Source organism: Physeter macrocephalus, chromosome 4 (genome assembly GCF_002837175.3).
Source record: "Physeter macrocephalus isolate SW-GA chromosome 4, ASM283717v5, whole genome shotgun sequence".
Taxonomy (NCBI): domain Eukaryota; kingdom Metazoa; phylum Chordata; class Mammalia; order Artiodactyla; family Physeteridae; genus Physeter; species Physeter macrocephalus.
Window position 1 is genome coordinate 49194454 of NC_041217.1, and position 17416 is coordinate 49211869.

Here is a 17416-nt window from a genome sequence, read left to right on the forward strand (position 1 = left end):
AGAGTGAAGTAAGTCAGAAAGAGAAAAACAAATACCGTATGCTAACACATATATATGGAATCTAAAAAAAAGAAAAAGGTTCTGAAGAACCTAGTGGCAGGATAGGAATAAAGACGCAGATGTAGAGAATAGACTTGAGGACATGGGGAGGGAGAAGGGTAAGCTGGGATGAAGTGAGAGAGTAGCACTGACATATATACACTACCAAATGTAAAATAGATAGCTAGTGGGAAGCAGCTGCATTGCACAGGGAGATCAACTTGATGCTTTGTGATGACCTAGAGGGGTGGGATAGGGAGGGTGGGAGGGAGGCTTAAGAGGGAGGGGATATGGAGACATATGTATACGTATAGCTGATTCACTTTGTTATGCAGCAGAAACTAACACAACAATGTAAAGCAATTATACTCTAATAAAGATGTTAAAGAAAAAATAAAGAGAATGTTTTCAGTATGTCCCCATTAATTATGATGATTGCTGTAGGTTTTTTTGTTAGTGTACTATATCAGGTGTTTATCACTGTGTAACAGACAACCCCAAAACACAATGGCTTAAAATGTCAAGCATTTTATTATTTTTCATGATTCTATGTGTTGACTGTGGGGCTCCACTGGGATGGCTTGTCTTTCTGTTCTAGGTAGTATCAGCAGGGCTGGCTGCAATCTGGACAAGATCCAAGATGGCCTCACTACAGCTGAGATGGCTGGAAAACTGGGGCCTTTCTCTTCTCCTGGTCTTTCTAGGGTTTCTCTCTCTGGCTGGCCTTTCCAGGAGGAGAGCCTGACTTCCTTGATCGCTTAACTTGTCAAAGTATAACACTTATTGACACTTTCACTTTCAATAACATAAGAATCTTCTATTTCTAATCTCTCCTGGACTTATATGCTATTGTAGAAGTGCTTTTAGTCTATACTGATTTTTAACCTAGCAAGGTGTTGTTATTGTTTTATGTAGTTTAGATATGTTTATATTTACTCAAGCATTTACCACTTTTTTTTTGCTCTTAATTTCTTCTTGCATCTCTGACTTTCCATTGGGGATTATGTTACTTCTGCTTGAAGTATGTTCTTCAGAATTTCCTTCAGTAAATTGACAAACTCTCAATTCTTGAAAGATACTTTTTGCCAGCTACACAATTTTAGGTTGGTTTGTTTTTTTTTTTCTCTCAGCCCATTAAAGATATTACTTTACCACTTTTCTGACTTCCACTTCTACTGTTAAATCTAATTTCCATTCTTTTGAAAAAAATATATTTTTTTCTCTCCATCTTCTTTTAAGATCTTCTCTTTCACTTTGCTGTTCTGCAGTCACATTATATGTCTAAGTATGATTCTTAAAAATTATTTATCCTGCTTAGGAGTCTTAAAAACTCACACCAAGATATAGCCAAGAATTGAAATTGGAGAGATAGTTGGGGTTCAGATTGTGAAAAGTTTTAAAAGTGATACTAAGTAGTTGAGATTTTATTCTGTAGAGCAGTGATATTCAAACCTTGTAGCTGTGCACATTATATAAGAATTTTGAAAAATATGTGTTTCCTTGCACATGCTTAACATGTATAATTTTCATCATAAGTCATAAAAGTTCATTTCTTCCTAATAAGAAAGAGAATATACTAAATATTTTATAAATTAAAATAAGGTGAGGATTGACTAAAATTGGAATGTTTTATGGCATGTCTTGAATATATCATATTTGATATATATTTGGGTATGATTATATACTATTTGAAATACATTTGTGTGCTTATTGAATAAAGCATGCCAATTTAAAAATAAATCACATATAATTTTTACCCATCAGTTTTATTAAATGTCTTAAAATTTTTATACTTTAAAACATCATTTCATTTAAAAGAATAAGAATGACTTACCTATACTGCTTCAAATGTTCTGAATTTAAGCCATCCCAATATGAGATCAACACTGCTCCTAACCTGAAGCTTCACCCTTAACAGAAATATGTGTAGGACACAAAAAGGCAGGAATGCTTTCATTAATCATTAAAGAGGGTTCCCTGAAACCAATTGTCATTCCAGGTGGTGTAATCACTCTCACAAGAGGTCTAAACAAATTCTCCAATGTCACAATGGTTTCAGAGGATCAATCAATCTCTCTCTCTGTCTCTCTCTCTCTCTCTCACACACACACACACACACACACACAAATGCAAACAGACCTGGATGTACCACATTTACTTTTGGAAAGGGATTCAGGCAGACATAAAAGGTTTTGCCCACAAATAGTTATCTGCTTCAAACGGACAGGAAGTAAGGACCTTTTACTTGGGGCAAGAATGATTGGCTATAGAGAAGCAAGTCATAATTCTACTATACTTCATTTGGAGGTAGGTTCAAATGACCTAATGGGCAGATCTTTCTCTCTTCTTGTAACAGTAAACAGGTAACTGGCACGAGTTAGAAGAGAGACATTTTTCATAACATATAAGTATGACATGTTCAGTTACTGAAATATTTTGAAATTTACCTTTTTGAAATTTTACTTGAGAATGGTAAATTAGAGTTATTTTAGTTATTTCTACATTTTTCTCCAAAAAGAGAGAAATATGAGAAATGTGTCATGGTAACTTTAGACCTATAGAGAAGAATTTGATCAAGAGTATCCTAGAACAAGGTCTAATACATATTTTATGATTAAGTGTTAATTGTCATCAGTTATGCTTGATTATACTAATCATTAACTACTGGACCACTAGGGAATTCCCTATTTAGACATTTATCATAATCAAGAAGGCACACATTATGTAGACAAAGTGTCCTAAAGCTAGTTCTGATTTTTTGAGTTATCCAACGTAAGCTATTTTTTCTCTTTAATTTCCATAATTTTCATGCTAGAAAGATAACTCAAACATTACAGTGAACAGGTATAGTTTTTGATTGCTCAGAGCCATTCTTTATTTGGAGAACTGTCCCTTTGCACTTTATTAGAGCTTGGTGGGGGGCTGTCATCTGCCACCCACTCTCCCCTATCATGGTGACAAGTAAGTAAACAAGCCCTGGCTAATCAGAGTGATCCAACTTTCCGGGTAAAGTGATTGGTTCAGGGGTAGACACACAACCAAGATGAACCAATCAAAGTCCTTCCCTGGGACTTTTCAGGTTAAGTGACTGGTTCAGGAGTAGACATACAACCCAAGATGAACCAAAGTCCTTCCCTGGGACTTTTCAGCCAGAGCTGGAGGGGAAACATGCATTTCTAGACCTATGGGTCTGAAAGGGTGTGCATCTGGAGTGCTATCTTCTCATCTGTAGAAGTAGATGAGTTCAACAAACCAATAAAACAAGATCTGGGAAATGGAAGAAGGGGGCCTGATTATATAGCTTGGCCCCTACATTTAATTCCTATCTGACATCATGTCCTCACACTCCCACACATGTGGGTGCGTTTTAAAGATAATTCGAGTTGAGTTTATAGCACTTACAACTGGAGGAGTCCTGGTAAGTACAGACATCTTTCTAATTTATTCATATATGCAACCATTCACCATGAAAGTGAATATATTACAATGAAGTATGTTAAAAATGTGGTCCAGGTGTCACTTGTACCCAGGCAGTATAACAAGCAGTTGAGAGCCTAGGCTCTGGAGTCACACTGTCAGCCTGCTTGCAGACTAAATATCACCTGGGGCTGAGAAGTGCTGCCCCTCCACAGGGGACACGGGCTCTCCTGGGAGGGCTTCACACATCAGGAACCAGGGCTGATTGCCATTTATCATCGCAAGACACTATCATCTTTCTTAGAATTGTGTTATGAGAAATGTCAACCATTCTTTGTTTCGTTATCTGTACAATTCTAGAAGAGAAAGGTGGAACGGGAGAACCAAGAGAAACAGGAGCCAGCATCTTTTCCATGGATGGGTAGAAGGTTCCTACAGGTTGTGCCTGTGAGGAAAGCATACAATCTAAGCTGCTATTGTGAAGCCACCATTTCATGCATTTTCATCATCTACTTGGGCCCTGCAAAGCTTTTTTTTTTTTTTTTTTTTTGCCACCCTGGTTCTGGGGCCCCCTATCACAGAAAATCCTCTCCAACACTACTGGAATATTTTCACCTGTCTGTTATGCTGCCTGAAACGTGAAGAATCCGCCTGCCAATGCAGGGGACATGGGTTCGAGCCCTGGTCCTGGAAGACCCCACATGCTGCGGGGCAACTAAGCCAGTGAGCCACAACTACTGAGCCTGCGCTCTAGAGCCCGTGTGCCACAACTACTGAAGCCCGCGCACCTAGAGCCCGTGCTCCTCCACAAGAAAAGCCACCGCAATGAGAAGCCCGCACACCACAACAAAGAGTAGCCCCCGCTGCCGCCAACTAGAGAAAGCCCGCGCACAGCAACAAAGACCCAACGCAGCCAAATAAATAAGTAAATTTATAAAATAAAAAAAGAAGCCTGCCAAAAAAAAAAAAGTAAAGAAAAGAAACATGCCATACTAAAGAGACAAATCCCGCTGGGAAGTTTAGTGTGAGAGCACAGTCTTCAGTGTTAGACTGCCTGGATTCAGAACCCAACTCCATCACTGACTGTAGCGCAGTGACTCTGGACAAGTCACCTAACCTCTCTCTGTCTCAGTTTCCTCATTTGTGGAAAGCAAATAATATAGCACCTCCCTCCCGGGATTGTTGAGGATCTAAAGAGTTAATGCATGCCTAGAATAGTGCCAGGCACACAGGAAGCACTACTTAAGTGTCAACTCTTATTGTGCTTAGGTGTTCATAAATCATTTAAATTGGATTTCCTTCTCACTAATCTGTCTGCGGACTGCTTCACTGAGGGAGTGGAAGTTTGAAGGGAGGACAAGGTGGGGGATCTGGGACTAGAGGAATTGGAGATAGGGGATGGGGTGGGAGAGGAATCCGGAAAGAGATGGATAGGAATGGAGAGGATAAAAATAGTTAAGGGCTTTGGGGAGTGAAGTGAACCTGAATGGGACGCTACACGTGAAGTCTCTGGGCCCAGAGTAAGGCACATTACAAATGGAAGAGAGGAAAAGGAAAGGAAGTGAGAGGGTGCTGAAGTAAATAGCACACATTTCAAAGCTTTGTCTAGTGTTGACTTGCATCCAGAAAAGGGGGCAGAAATTCTTTTCCTCCCTCTTACTCTTGGACTAGTATCATAATTTAACCGCATTATAAATGAAATAGAGTGCTGTGGACAAACCTGAGATCCCAACCATCATTTATACTCTTTCAACAGAAAATATTTTCTGAGTTCCAAATAAAATGATCTTTTGGAACAGGATCCATTTGTAAGTTGGGGCCTGCCTGTTTGCTGGGGTCGGTGGGGGAGTTTTCAGCGGGGCAGGTCAGATAGACAGCCAGTGTTTCACAATAGAAGAAACTGGTGCTTGCAATTGTTGAGTTGTCTGGACTAGTGACACAGCTAGTTCTAGAGCCCAATCCCCAGGTCTCCACCTCTCCAGCAGAGGCTGGATGACCACCTGCCAATCTTCACAGAGGAATCCAAATATCAGGTTGGAGGAGGTGGAAGAAGGGAGGAAAATGAGGAGATCCCCAAGTCTTCCAAACGCAAGATTCAATTATGCTACACTGCCTGATTTTAGACTAGACCATAGTAAGCATCAATCACTTCTTTTCTTTTTCCTTTTGGGTACTGCAACAATCTGGATCATAATAATTCCTCATTGATAAAGATCAACTTGTACAATCTGCCATGAACTTCCAGGAATGTTTAGCACCTATGAGACCCAGCTGTAAACAACTTTGCACTAGGAGAGTGATAGGGAAGTTTTTATTTATTCTTTACTTGCAAGAAATGTCCCAAGGTCAATGATGTCATTGTTCTCTCTACTTGACTGCTGTGGAGCTAACCAAGGGAGGTGAAATGACCAGCCAACTCACAGCAAGTTTTCTTGTGTGACAGGGAGCTAGAGCAATGATCGAGTTCTCTCCTTTCACTGATTAATGGGGCACAAGCATCAATGAGACTTATAATCTGATCAATACTAACACCAGCACAATGAAAAAGTAACAGCACCAATAAGCAATAGTGAGAGGGCAAATCTTTAAGACTACCTCTGTGTTGATTTACTCATGCAACAAGAGTTAGGTGAATTGCTAAGAAAATAATAACCACTACTAATAATTGAGCATTTACTGTGTGCCAGTTGCTGTCTTAGTCCCCTAACCTATATCATCTCTGAACCTCACATGGAGATTTTATTATCCCTGTTTTTCTGATGGAGAGCTGAAGCGGAGGGAATTTCAACGACTTGTCTGAGGTCCCCAGTTGGTCAGGAGCAGAGCTGAGACTTGCCCTCAGGTGGGTCTGAGGATGCTGTCCTATGTGATGTAGCAGCAGCTACGGACTTTGGGTTTGGTGTTCTGAGAGATACACTAGTGTCAGACATGACCAAACTATAAAGAAGTTGTAGTGCTGTGGATAACTCAGTGGTGGTGAGTAATGTGCTTAATAGAATAGTGATGTGCTTACTCGAATTATAGGAGTAAGGGAGATATTTTAGTAATACAAACAATACAACAAATGGAGGAGAAAAATTTCTTCTACCTGACTATATCACAAACGATTGTTGACCAAAAATCATGCCTTTAACAAATATTTTAGATTAAACCAATTGTTTAGGAAGCCACAAAAATGTTTTCTACCTAGGAGGCAGTAAGTAGAGTGGTTAGGACCATGTGCCTGGAGCAAGACTGCCTTGAATCAAATCCTGGTGCTGTCACTTCCCAGCTGTGTGACCCTGAACTAGCTGCCACAAGGGTTAAAGGATTAAATACGTATGAAGCGCTTAGAAAGCACCTGATCCATGGAAAACACGTGGTCAACATTACTCAGTTCTGGGTGCCGAGTTGTTATGAATGGTGTGATTAGACTGAAGGTATGGTCCCCATTGTGAAGGAACTTAGAAGCTAGTTGGTAAGAGAAAGCACCTGCTAATAATGTGTCTTAGGAACTGATACAACATAAAAACACCTCACGTCATCAAGGTATACACTGTTGTATCACTAACAAAAACTCAGTAAAGAATTAAGGAAAGAAAAGAGAAAGTAAGCTATGATGTAGATTTTGAAGGAGCTGCTGGCTTACCACTACAAAAATTTTCATTCAAGGACTCTGGAAAAGTGACTTGTCCATTATCAATATTGTTCATCTTGATACGTTAAATATTTAATGATAACCTTCTCTGTGCAAGACACTGGGATAGTGGTAACAAAGGACTACAAATCTGAAGAAGCTCTTATCCTCAAGGAGCTTAAGGTCTGTAATAAGAAGTTACGTATTAACAAAACGCAAAGTAGAAAGTGCCATGGAAAAAGCCTCACCAGTTGATAACACAATGGTTTCCAGAAGTTCTATTAAGCACATTACAAAATGGGTTAATCTGGTGCACAAAGGAGCCCAGATGCCAAGTGCAATAATGAACATGAGAGAGATCTTGTTCTTTTTGGAGGGGTCTCCTGGGTTACAGTAGGTATGGGGACTCGTCCTCCCTAGGACATCCTTTGCAGGATGAGAAATTTATTAAATTTATTAAAATCAGCATACAGAGGCTGAGGAGAACTTACTAAATGGGCAAGAGATGCATCAGGGTGAGAATTTATTAAATTACCTAGCAAGACAACAGGACCGATCATCTATACAGCCCTAATTCTTCTCTCTCCACACCCCACCCGCCACCTCACCATGCCTGGTAGATAGAGTCATCTTGGGAATAAATATTAGCTAAGAGATTGCTTGGTGTCAGTCAGATTGACCCTTTCCACTCTAAGAACCTTTCTGTTTTAACTAGATAAAAGTTTTGAGTCTAGACGATTACCTCTTTTTACATTTTTTCCTACTATTACACACTCTTTTTTCATCTGAACAGGGATTTTTAGCATGTTACAATTTTCAAGTTTATAGCTCATTTTACATTGGCTATACTCTTCGTTTCTTCCTGATGACATTCAGGGAGGATTCTTCGTTTCTTATAAATCCCGCTACAGGATGGGTTATGTTGGAAGGCTTCCTGTAGAAAGCAAATACCACTATTCTAATAGTTGAATTATTTCCTTACCTGAAAATTTCATCTTCTTCCTGACTTTTTGTCTCCATCTCTTGTCCTAGATCTTGAATACTATTTTTAGATTTGACTTCTGTTTGCTGATTATATAACAAATTTTATTTGGTTAATTGAATAGGATTTATATTTCATTTGAAACCTAACTCATTTGTAGCTAAGCACCACTTTGGCTGTCTCTAGTGGGTTATATGAAGCCTGAGAAAATCACACTGGTGCCCTGCCTAATGGAAAGACATGTGTACAGGTAACATCAAATTGAAATAAATATCAAAGGAAAAGAAATTCAGGAAAGAACTCGTGTTTGTAAGAAGGATAGGGTGGAGCTTTGTCCTTCAGTTAGAGGGATAGAGGTTGAAAGGTGATTAATTTTTGAGTCACCTCCCTAAAATGTGGTTGTGGCAGGACAGTAGCTTTTATAATGTGAGTTGGTTTTTTTAGTAAATTTATTTATTTATTATTTTTGGCTGCATTGGGTCTTCACTGCTGTGAGTGGGATTTCTCTAGTTGTGGCGGCGGTGGTGGGGCTACTCTTCATTGTGGTGCGCGGGCTTCTCACTGCAGTGGCTTCTCTTGTTGCGGAGCACGGGCTCTAGGGGCGTGGGCTTCAGTAGTTGTGGTACGTGGGTTCAGTAGTTGTGGCACATGGGCTCTAGAGCACAGGCTCAGTAGTTATGGCGCACGGACTTAGTTGCTCTGCGGCATGTGGTATCTTCCCAGACCAGGGCTCAAACCCATGTCCCCTGCATTGGCAGGCGGATTCTTAACCACTGCACCTCCAGGGAAGCCCTATAATGTGAGTTTAGAGCCCAAGATGGGTTTATCATATGAACACCTCTAGAAGGAATAGGTGTGTCGATTGAGTTCTGCCCAGGTAAGTTTGTCTGAATTCCCTTTCTAGGCAAGATGGGCCCTGATCAGTGTCCAAGAGCCTGACCTGGACATGGACAGGCAAGGCTAGACCAGAGGTTGGTGAAGCAGAGAATTGGAAGGCATCTAGAACAAGGTAAACACAGCATTGACCTGATGTTTCTGGGCAGCAATTTGAAAACAAGGGAAAGAAAATGGAAACACTATGATTGTTCAGGTCTTACAACTTCTGGCTAGAACCAAACGTTTAAATTAATGTTGGTGGTTTAGAAAAGTGCTTAGAAATTAACATTATAATACATAACAAATAACATTACTTATAAAACCCGACAGAAACACTTTTCAAAGCTTTTTTAAAACTTTTATAATATTATTTAATCTTTAGAATAATGATATGAGGAAGAGAGCGTGTATATTATCCTACTTTTAAAGTAAAATAAACTGGATACAGAAAGGAAGGTTAAGTTGTTTATTGTGGTTTACTGGAAAATGATGACTAATGCCTAGTTCACCATGCTCTCAACGTGATATTATTTATACCAGGATAAATATTGAGAAGTAATAATAAATAAAAGATCAGGTGTTAATAAGAAGACTTGAAAATAGTCTACACATCATACTTCTTATTTTACCCAGGAAATGGTTGGGGACAAGAAATAGAAAACTACTAGCACTAGCTTCAGAAACAGACATGGCAGACAAACGTCATGACATAAAAGGAAGCAAGGCCAGTGGACCTGGAACTGGGAAGTCAGGAATCATCTCTGATGTGGCTTCTGTCACTGCTCTCATCATTCTTGTAGTCCTCTACAGAGACTGGCTTGCTTTTCCTGCTTCCTTGTGTCTTTTCTGCTATGCATTGAGTGCTGCATAACCTTGCAGTTTGGCTCCCAAGACCAACTGACTGCTTCTCAGTGACCTTATTCCAAATTCTGGGAGAAATGCAATGGTTTAGCTTGCCCTGGTGGTCAAGGGAGGAACAATTACTGGTTCATAGTCACTTAAGGCCACTATTCTAGCACAGGCTCTGGGTGACGGCAGAAGTGTGGGTAAAGAGGTAGACACACAACAAATATGAAAGAAATCTTATATGCTATCAGTATTGTCCTATCATTAAAAACCAGAAAACAAAAATTAAATAAAATTTTTAAAATTTTTAATAAGATAAATTACATAGAAAAAAAAACAGAGAGGACAATATACCTAGTCATTGATTATAATAAAATGTCAGATTCAAGAGGATTGTTTATTATAGTACAGGGTCCAATTTGGGGCATTTCCACCAAAAAATGCTAAGGCTTTAGGTTTGATTGGAAATTAAGACCTTTTAAATAATGATAAATGGAGGCACTAACTCAGTAGGTTAAAATAATTTTTAAGAAATAGATATAAAATTTAAAAGACACAAAAAGATACACAATGGAAATTTAGTCTCCCATTCACCAGTACCCTCAGCCACCAGTACCCCTTTTCAGAGGTAATCACCATTATTATTTCCGAGGTATCTTACCAGAAATGTACTCTCTGTATATAAGCACATGGTTCCACATCTAGCTTTTTTCAGTATACTTTAGAAATTATTCCATATGAGTATAACTTGAGTGACCTTATTTTTTTTAATGGCTGTATTCTATTGTAGGGGTGTAACATAATTTTTTGACCAGTTTCCAATTGATGACATTTAGTATATTTCCAGCCTTCTGTTATTACTCTCCTTGTATATAGCTCTTTTTGTATACAAGTGAGTTTACCTGCAGGATAAAATTTCTAGAAATGGAATTTCTGGGTTAAAGGGAATTATATTTCTGATTTTGAAAGAAATTGCCAAACTGCCCTCTGCAGAAATTTTACCAATTTCCTTCTAATCAGCAATTCATAACAACATCGGTTTGCTCACACTTATAGGTGAGTGTAGAGTTATGATATGCTTAGGTCTAGAATCTTTTACTTGCTGGGGAATTTCCTCAATTTTATCTTCCAACCTACTGTTGACATCTTTATATTGGCTATTACATTTTTAATTCATAAGAGCTTTTTTTCTGTTCTTTGATTGTAACTTTTTCATATTAGTCTTAATAAATGCAATATTGTGTCTTGCTGTAAGGTACTGATTGAACTTTTAAAAAATTTCCCCTTGCTTTGTGCTTTTTTTTGGTTTTGGTTTTGGTTTGTTGTTTGTTTGTTTTTAGAGGTAGGGGAAGTTCTGCGTTAGAGACTTTTCTAAGATGTTTGGCCATCTTTGACTGATTGTTCATATGTAAAGGTCAGATACCTTTCCTCAATCTCTCTGATTCAATATTCTATAGAACAAAAGTCCATTCTCCCTTTGGGGTGGGGGAGGGATGGTAGTTTGAGGGGGAACAGGGGCTGCGTGTCCAATTGTTCCTTGTAGTACTTTTGTCCAATTCTATTTTTAGAGGCACCTTCATCCCCACTTTTCTGGGTACCCAGTGTCTCCAATTCCTAAACTTTCCAGAGTTCTGCTGTGCAAATCAGCTGGCTTCTTTTGGCCTTTCTCCTCTGCAGGCCGTTAATTTCATTTTTCTCTGCTTAATTAAAGCTATTTGTCCTTTATTTTTTTCATCTTCCCAAAATTTTTATTCATTATCCTCTCCTCTTCCATTCTTTTCATCCTTTTTTTTCTTGTGGTATGCGGGCCTCCCTCTGCTGCGGCCTCTCCCGTTGCGGAGCACAGGCTCCGGACGCGCAGGCTCAGTGGCCATGGCTCACGGGCCCAGCCGCTCCGCGGCATGTGGGATCTTCCCGGACCGGGCACGAACCCGGTTCCCCCGCATCGGCAGGCAGACTCGCAACCACCGCGCCACCAGGGAAACCCCTTTTCATCCTTTATTATAATTTTAGGTGAATTTTGGGAGGTAGCAGATATAAACATGTATATTCAGTTCACCAAGTTTAGAAGGTAGTCAATAAATTTATTTTTAATCTATCAGAAACCCTGCTTTTCTTGTGGTTATATTGAGAAATTAATAATGTTGTTAAGAAAGAAAAGTACTGAAACATAAGTACATCTTTGTAAGTATTTATGTTTAGATATAACTCAGCCCCAAAACCCATTAGTTTTAAAGTGGTTTTATTTTAGTTTCAGTGTGTGTGCTGGTATTGTTTATATTATGGTAGATATCAGTAAATTTAAAACAATTTTTGGAAAAGTGACTAATATATTAGGCTGTTTTTAATAAAGTCATGTAGTTTTAAACTGTAGTTACAGTTTAAAAGTCAATCTGTAACTAATTTTGCCACCATTTATTTATACTTTCTCAAGTCAAATACTCTTAAATAACAACCACTGTGTTATAGATATAGTGGCTTTTAAAGACAAATATAATTGCCAGTTCAACAATGAGTTTCAAATCTGTGTATGCTGGGTTAAGTCATAATGAAGAAAGTCTCTCTGGCTAAGTGAAGTCTCTATTAAATACAGTAAGAATTACATAAAATTTATTGGTTGATCTAACAGAGGTATTATTAAATGCTTATGTTACTAATTTTCAGAAGGAGTAAGAATATTTCTTTCTGGAATGTGAAACCACAGATAGAATTGCATCTCTCCAGGGAAAGGGTCTCAGTGGTTATACAGTAAGCTTTTCCCATCTGTAATGTGATAACCAACTTTATTACTACACTACTATGGTAGAAAATTATCTCCTATAATATATTTTTTAATACATTTGGCTGGACAAAATGAGGAATTGGATCTAATGCCTTTTTTTTTCCATTTAACTTTCCCTATTATTCTAAAAGCATTTAGATTTTTGAAAGCAGTTTTACTCTGGAACTCTTGAATAAGCTTCTATAACGAAACTGAATTCTAGAAAATACTATTTTAAAATTAAACATGTATTGGGTATCTCATGTCAAATTGTTCATTGTTAGCATAAAGTATATTATATTCAATAAATATTTTCCAAGCTTCATTTATGTACATGACATTGTGCTGTTAATTGACAAGAATATATAAGAAGCACAGTTTTTTAGGGAGGCAATACAGCATGGAGATGGTGAGTCAGACTGCCTGGGTTTGATCCCCAGCTTTGTCATTGCCTAGCAGCATGACCTTGGGCAAATCACTGAGCTTCTCTAAGCCTCATTTTCAAAAATATGGTAAAAGTACCTGCCTTTCAGGGTTGTCCTGAGAACAAAATGAGGTGACATAGACATTTAATGTGTTGTCTGTATTGTAAATGCTCAATAAACATGAATCCAGAGATAGAGAGATTGAAAGAGAGATTGAGAGAGAGAGAGATTGTATGGTGCTCTCCAGGAGCTTACAGTCTATTTGGGGATACAAGATACACACACTTGGTAAAACTGTATGTCATCATACAGTAAATTTCCAAAGTGAGAGAGTGATACCATGATAACCTCAGCAGGGGTTGGAGAAGGGAAATGTCAGTGTGAAATGTCAGACAAGAGGGACATGGAAAAGTTGCACTGGAATGAAACAAATGGAAGTATATTTGGTGCTTAAGAGGAGAAATAAGTGTTTGCTTATTGAATGACTATATCAAAGAATGGCCTGGCTAGTGTGTGGAGTGGTGATACGGTGAATTAGCACGGTGGACTGAGGTTATAGAAGTCCCTGGATGCCGCCTTGGTAAACCATAAGGAACTGGGGATTTTTCAACTGAGAGGTGAGTAAGGGTAGAGAAGACCTGTGACATAATGAAAATAGTGGTGTAGGAGAAGGTGTATAAAACTGCAAAAAATTTAGAAGGCTAAGGAGTAAATGGAAAGACGGAAAACAGTTAACATTAAAGGAAGGAAAAGAGTTAACATTGATTCTAAAGCCTGGGAAAGAGAAGAAATGATGCGAATGGTGACTGAATAAAGAAAAGTTTTCAGGTTAAAAAGAAAGCTCTTTGGGCTTCCCTGGTGGCGCAGTGGTTGAGAGTCCGCCTGCCAATGCAGGGGAGCCTGCGCGTCCGGAGCCTGTGCTCTGCAACGGGAGAGGCCACAACACAACAGTGAGAGGCCCGTGTACACCAAAAAAAAAAAAAAAAAAAAAAAGAAAAGAAAGCTCTTTTATTGCTGTCCTTGCTTTTATAAAAACTATACATGCTTCTGGTAAAAAAGAAAAAAAAAAAGACAAGACCAAACAATAGAAATATAAAAAGTATATAAAGTAGAAAAATGAAAGTCTTCTCCTCCTCCTCCCCCAATTCCGTTCTCTTGGGGTAACCATTGTGATAGTTTGTTTGCTTAGCTCTCCAGGCTGATTTCTATGTATGCACCAACTTAAAAGGAAATGGGAGACTGGTATACACAGTTCTCTTCAACTTGTTTGGGTTCTTTTCCATATTGGTTCATATAGAACTATGTTTTCATGTATGCAAGGAAACATTATAATTGTATTTACCCCCTGCTGTACTGATGGATATTAAGTATTCCAATTTTTGCTGTTATAAACAATACTTAAAGAGCAGTCCTGTATATTTCTTTGAATGTCATCACAGTATTTTTTTTTAAGGGAAATTTTAGTTATTTATTTATTTTTTGCTGTGTTGGGTCTTCGTTTCTGTGCGAGGGCTTTCTCTAGTTGTGGCAAGCGGGGGCCACTCTTCATCGCGGTGCGCGGGCCTCTCACTATCGCGGCCTCTCTTGTTGCGGAGCACAGTCTTCAGACGCACAGGCTCAGTAGTTGTGGCTCACGGGCCTAGCTGCTCCGCGGCATGTGAGATCTTCCCAGACCAGGGCTCGAACCTGTGTCCCCTGCATTAGCAGGCAGATTCTCAACCACTGTGCCACCAGGGAAGCCCCATCACAGTATCTTTGTAGGACGAGTATCTATGTGTGAAATTGCTGGCTCAAAGGGTACGTACATTTAAAATTCTTCTTGCTTTTGGCAAATTGTCCACCAAAGAGATATGCTCATTTACACTCCCACCATCAGTGTTTGACAGAGTCTGTTGTCCACATTCTGGTTAAACCTGAATATAATAAACCTTATTAACTGGCCAATCTATTAGGCAAAGCATACCTTGTTTTAACGTGTCTTTCTCTGATTATCAGTAAGGGTAGACATATTTTCATAGGTTTTATTTTTATTTTTTCTCCTGTGGTGATTTCAGTTTTGACCTTGTAGAGGTTGAACTGATGATAAGTGTCCTCATCTAGATGCCATAGAGGAAATTAGACATGTGGTACTGAATTCTGGGTAAGTTTCACCAGTGGAGCAGTGATGGTTGAAACAGTAAGGTCATAAAAATTCCCTGTATAATCATAAAAAGAAGGGAATACAAGGCCCTTAGGAAACAGCGTTAGCAAAGAGGAAAAGAGAAAGTGCTAGAAACTGAGCAGTAAGCTCAGGTAGAAAGAAAGCTCAGCAGTTGTAGAAATAGAAGTAGAAACAAGATTGTGCTCTGACACGCTAACTGGTTAAAGAATTTCGGGTAAGCCTTGAATCTCTGAGCCGCAGTTTCCTCATTTCTAAAATAAAAACGTTGAATGAGATGTTTCTTTCACTATAAAATTCATTGTTTCTATAATTTTAACCCAAGAGATGAGACGATTTCATGGGAGTAGTCAACAATTTTAGAAAGCATGTAGGATTTGGCAGTGAGGTGGTCATTTGGGATTTATCTGATAGTTCATTAGAGTCCTCATTAGATTTCCTCGTTTCCTCATTAGATGCTGTGTCCTCTGGGAATTGCATCTTGAGGCAATGTCCATCTGTCCCTCATTCGTGATGTTAATTTTGATTACCTGGTCAAGGTTTTGTTCGACTTCTCCAGTGTATAATTACTGTTTTTCCTTCCTTGCAACTAAAAGGATGTCTATAGGAAGAATTCTAAGATGAGGCAAATATCCTGTTCCTCATCAAAATTTCTCCCTACAGTTAGCATCCATTGATGGTTCTTGTCTTACCCAAACTTTGCTACTATGGTTGCAAAATGATGATTGCCCAACTCCAGTACTCCCTCCACATTTACCTGTTGGCATTCAACATTCTAGCATAAGCAAGAGTACTTCCTTCTTCTCTATTTATTTAATCTATTTATTACTGGTATGGATTTATGAACTGCTGTTGCTGTTTTTTAATTCTAACCTTAATTTGAATGCAGGGTATATGAGTATAAGGAAACTACTGTGATGACCATCACTGACAAAGATTCTCACCTTCCATTAAGTGTCTAGAACAATGCCTAGAATTTTTATAAAGGAAGTAGAATGCGATAATAATTTACTTATCTGGTAAACTCAATTTTCAAAATATAGAGGAAAATATGAAAGTAGGCAAATGGACTTTATACTAAGTAAATGCCCCAAAGTATCAGAGTTGTTTTAGTATTTTCTGAGGTTCTTTACTCCTACTTTATACATGTATTTTTAAAATATTGTTTATTTGGCTAGCATGTTAAGACAGTTAAAAGGGAGGTGTGAGTGTGCACACAATCAGTGCTATAGCAGCGGTGCAAGAAGGGACAAGAAGGGACGGCAGGGGGATCAGTCATTAGTACCGTCCAGATCAATTAGACTCAAAGGAGTGCAGGAACATAGTAGGCCATGATTCTTTATTGTAGAGTGAAGGGTACTAAGTACTTCTAAGCTTCTGGGGACATCTTGGTATTACAGCTTTTGTATTTAAGACACCTCTGGGTCATTAGGTATAGGTTAAGCTACACCACGTTTTATTAGTTTAAGGCAGAGAAACAAGTGATATTTCAGAAAAAACATCAATACAAGTGGTTTAAATGAAGCTATTACTAGTGCTTGCAGATGAAAACCTCAGTTATCTAGAATATCTAATTATGTTCAATCCCTCACTGCCCCCTTTCCTTACACTGCCATATAAATGAGGCATTACTGAAATTGTCCTTAAAGTTAATATTGAAAATTATTAGTTCATGCAAACATTTATTTATACACTAGCAGGTCTCCCCAAGAGTTGTTCCAGAGAAACATTAATCTTAAGTAAATACATCCCTGCTGATCCACACCCTGCATAGAGTTGCCCTTGTGAGAGATAGCTCAGTCGTAAAATAAGGCCTTATGCCTTTTGAAATTTGTTGCTCATATTTGAACGGACTGGTGATTATCTTTGTATCTTATTATCTGTGGCATGTCTCTCTCGATTCGGGAATTGTGGCAGGCTCTCCTAGTAACTTGGTGTCAGTTTTCTGGAGAATGTCTGTCTATCCCTTCAAAGACCCCTGTGCATTTGAATTTTGGATATGCTACTTTGCCTATATTTTCAATCAGAACATTGCAAACATAACAGATTTTTTCAAAATGTCCAGCCAATATATATATTTGAAAAAAAGATTACAGCCCAGAGAAATAATAGATATATGTTATTGCTGAAATTCTGTTGGTTGCAATAGAATTAGGTGTTACTGAAATAATAAGCTTTCTTGTGACACCAGTTCGATTTTGTTTTGACAGCTGTAATGAGATGAGTTGTTTGTTGATTCGGTTTTTTTTGCAGTGGTGGTCTTTTGTCTTTGAAACTGCTTGTTCTACATCTGAAT

The 17416-nt window shown here is 38.5% G+C and overlaps 1 protein-coding gene across 1 annotated transcript in view; it reads left to right on the forward strand.

The window, feature by feature from the left end:
• Positions 1-17416, forward strand: part of RALGPS2 (Ral GEF with PH domain and SH3 binding motif 2) — a 305267-nt gene that overhangs the window by 111192 nt on the left and 176659 nt on the right. The window contains exon 3 of the mRNA XM_024133662.3: positions 8959-9063. The gene's annotated coding sequence lies outside the window, so the exon portion shown is untranslated. The remainder of the gene's footprint in view (positions 1-8958; positions 9064-17416) is intronic.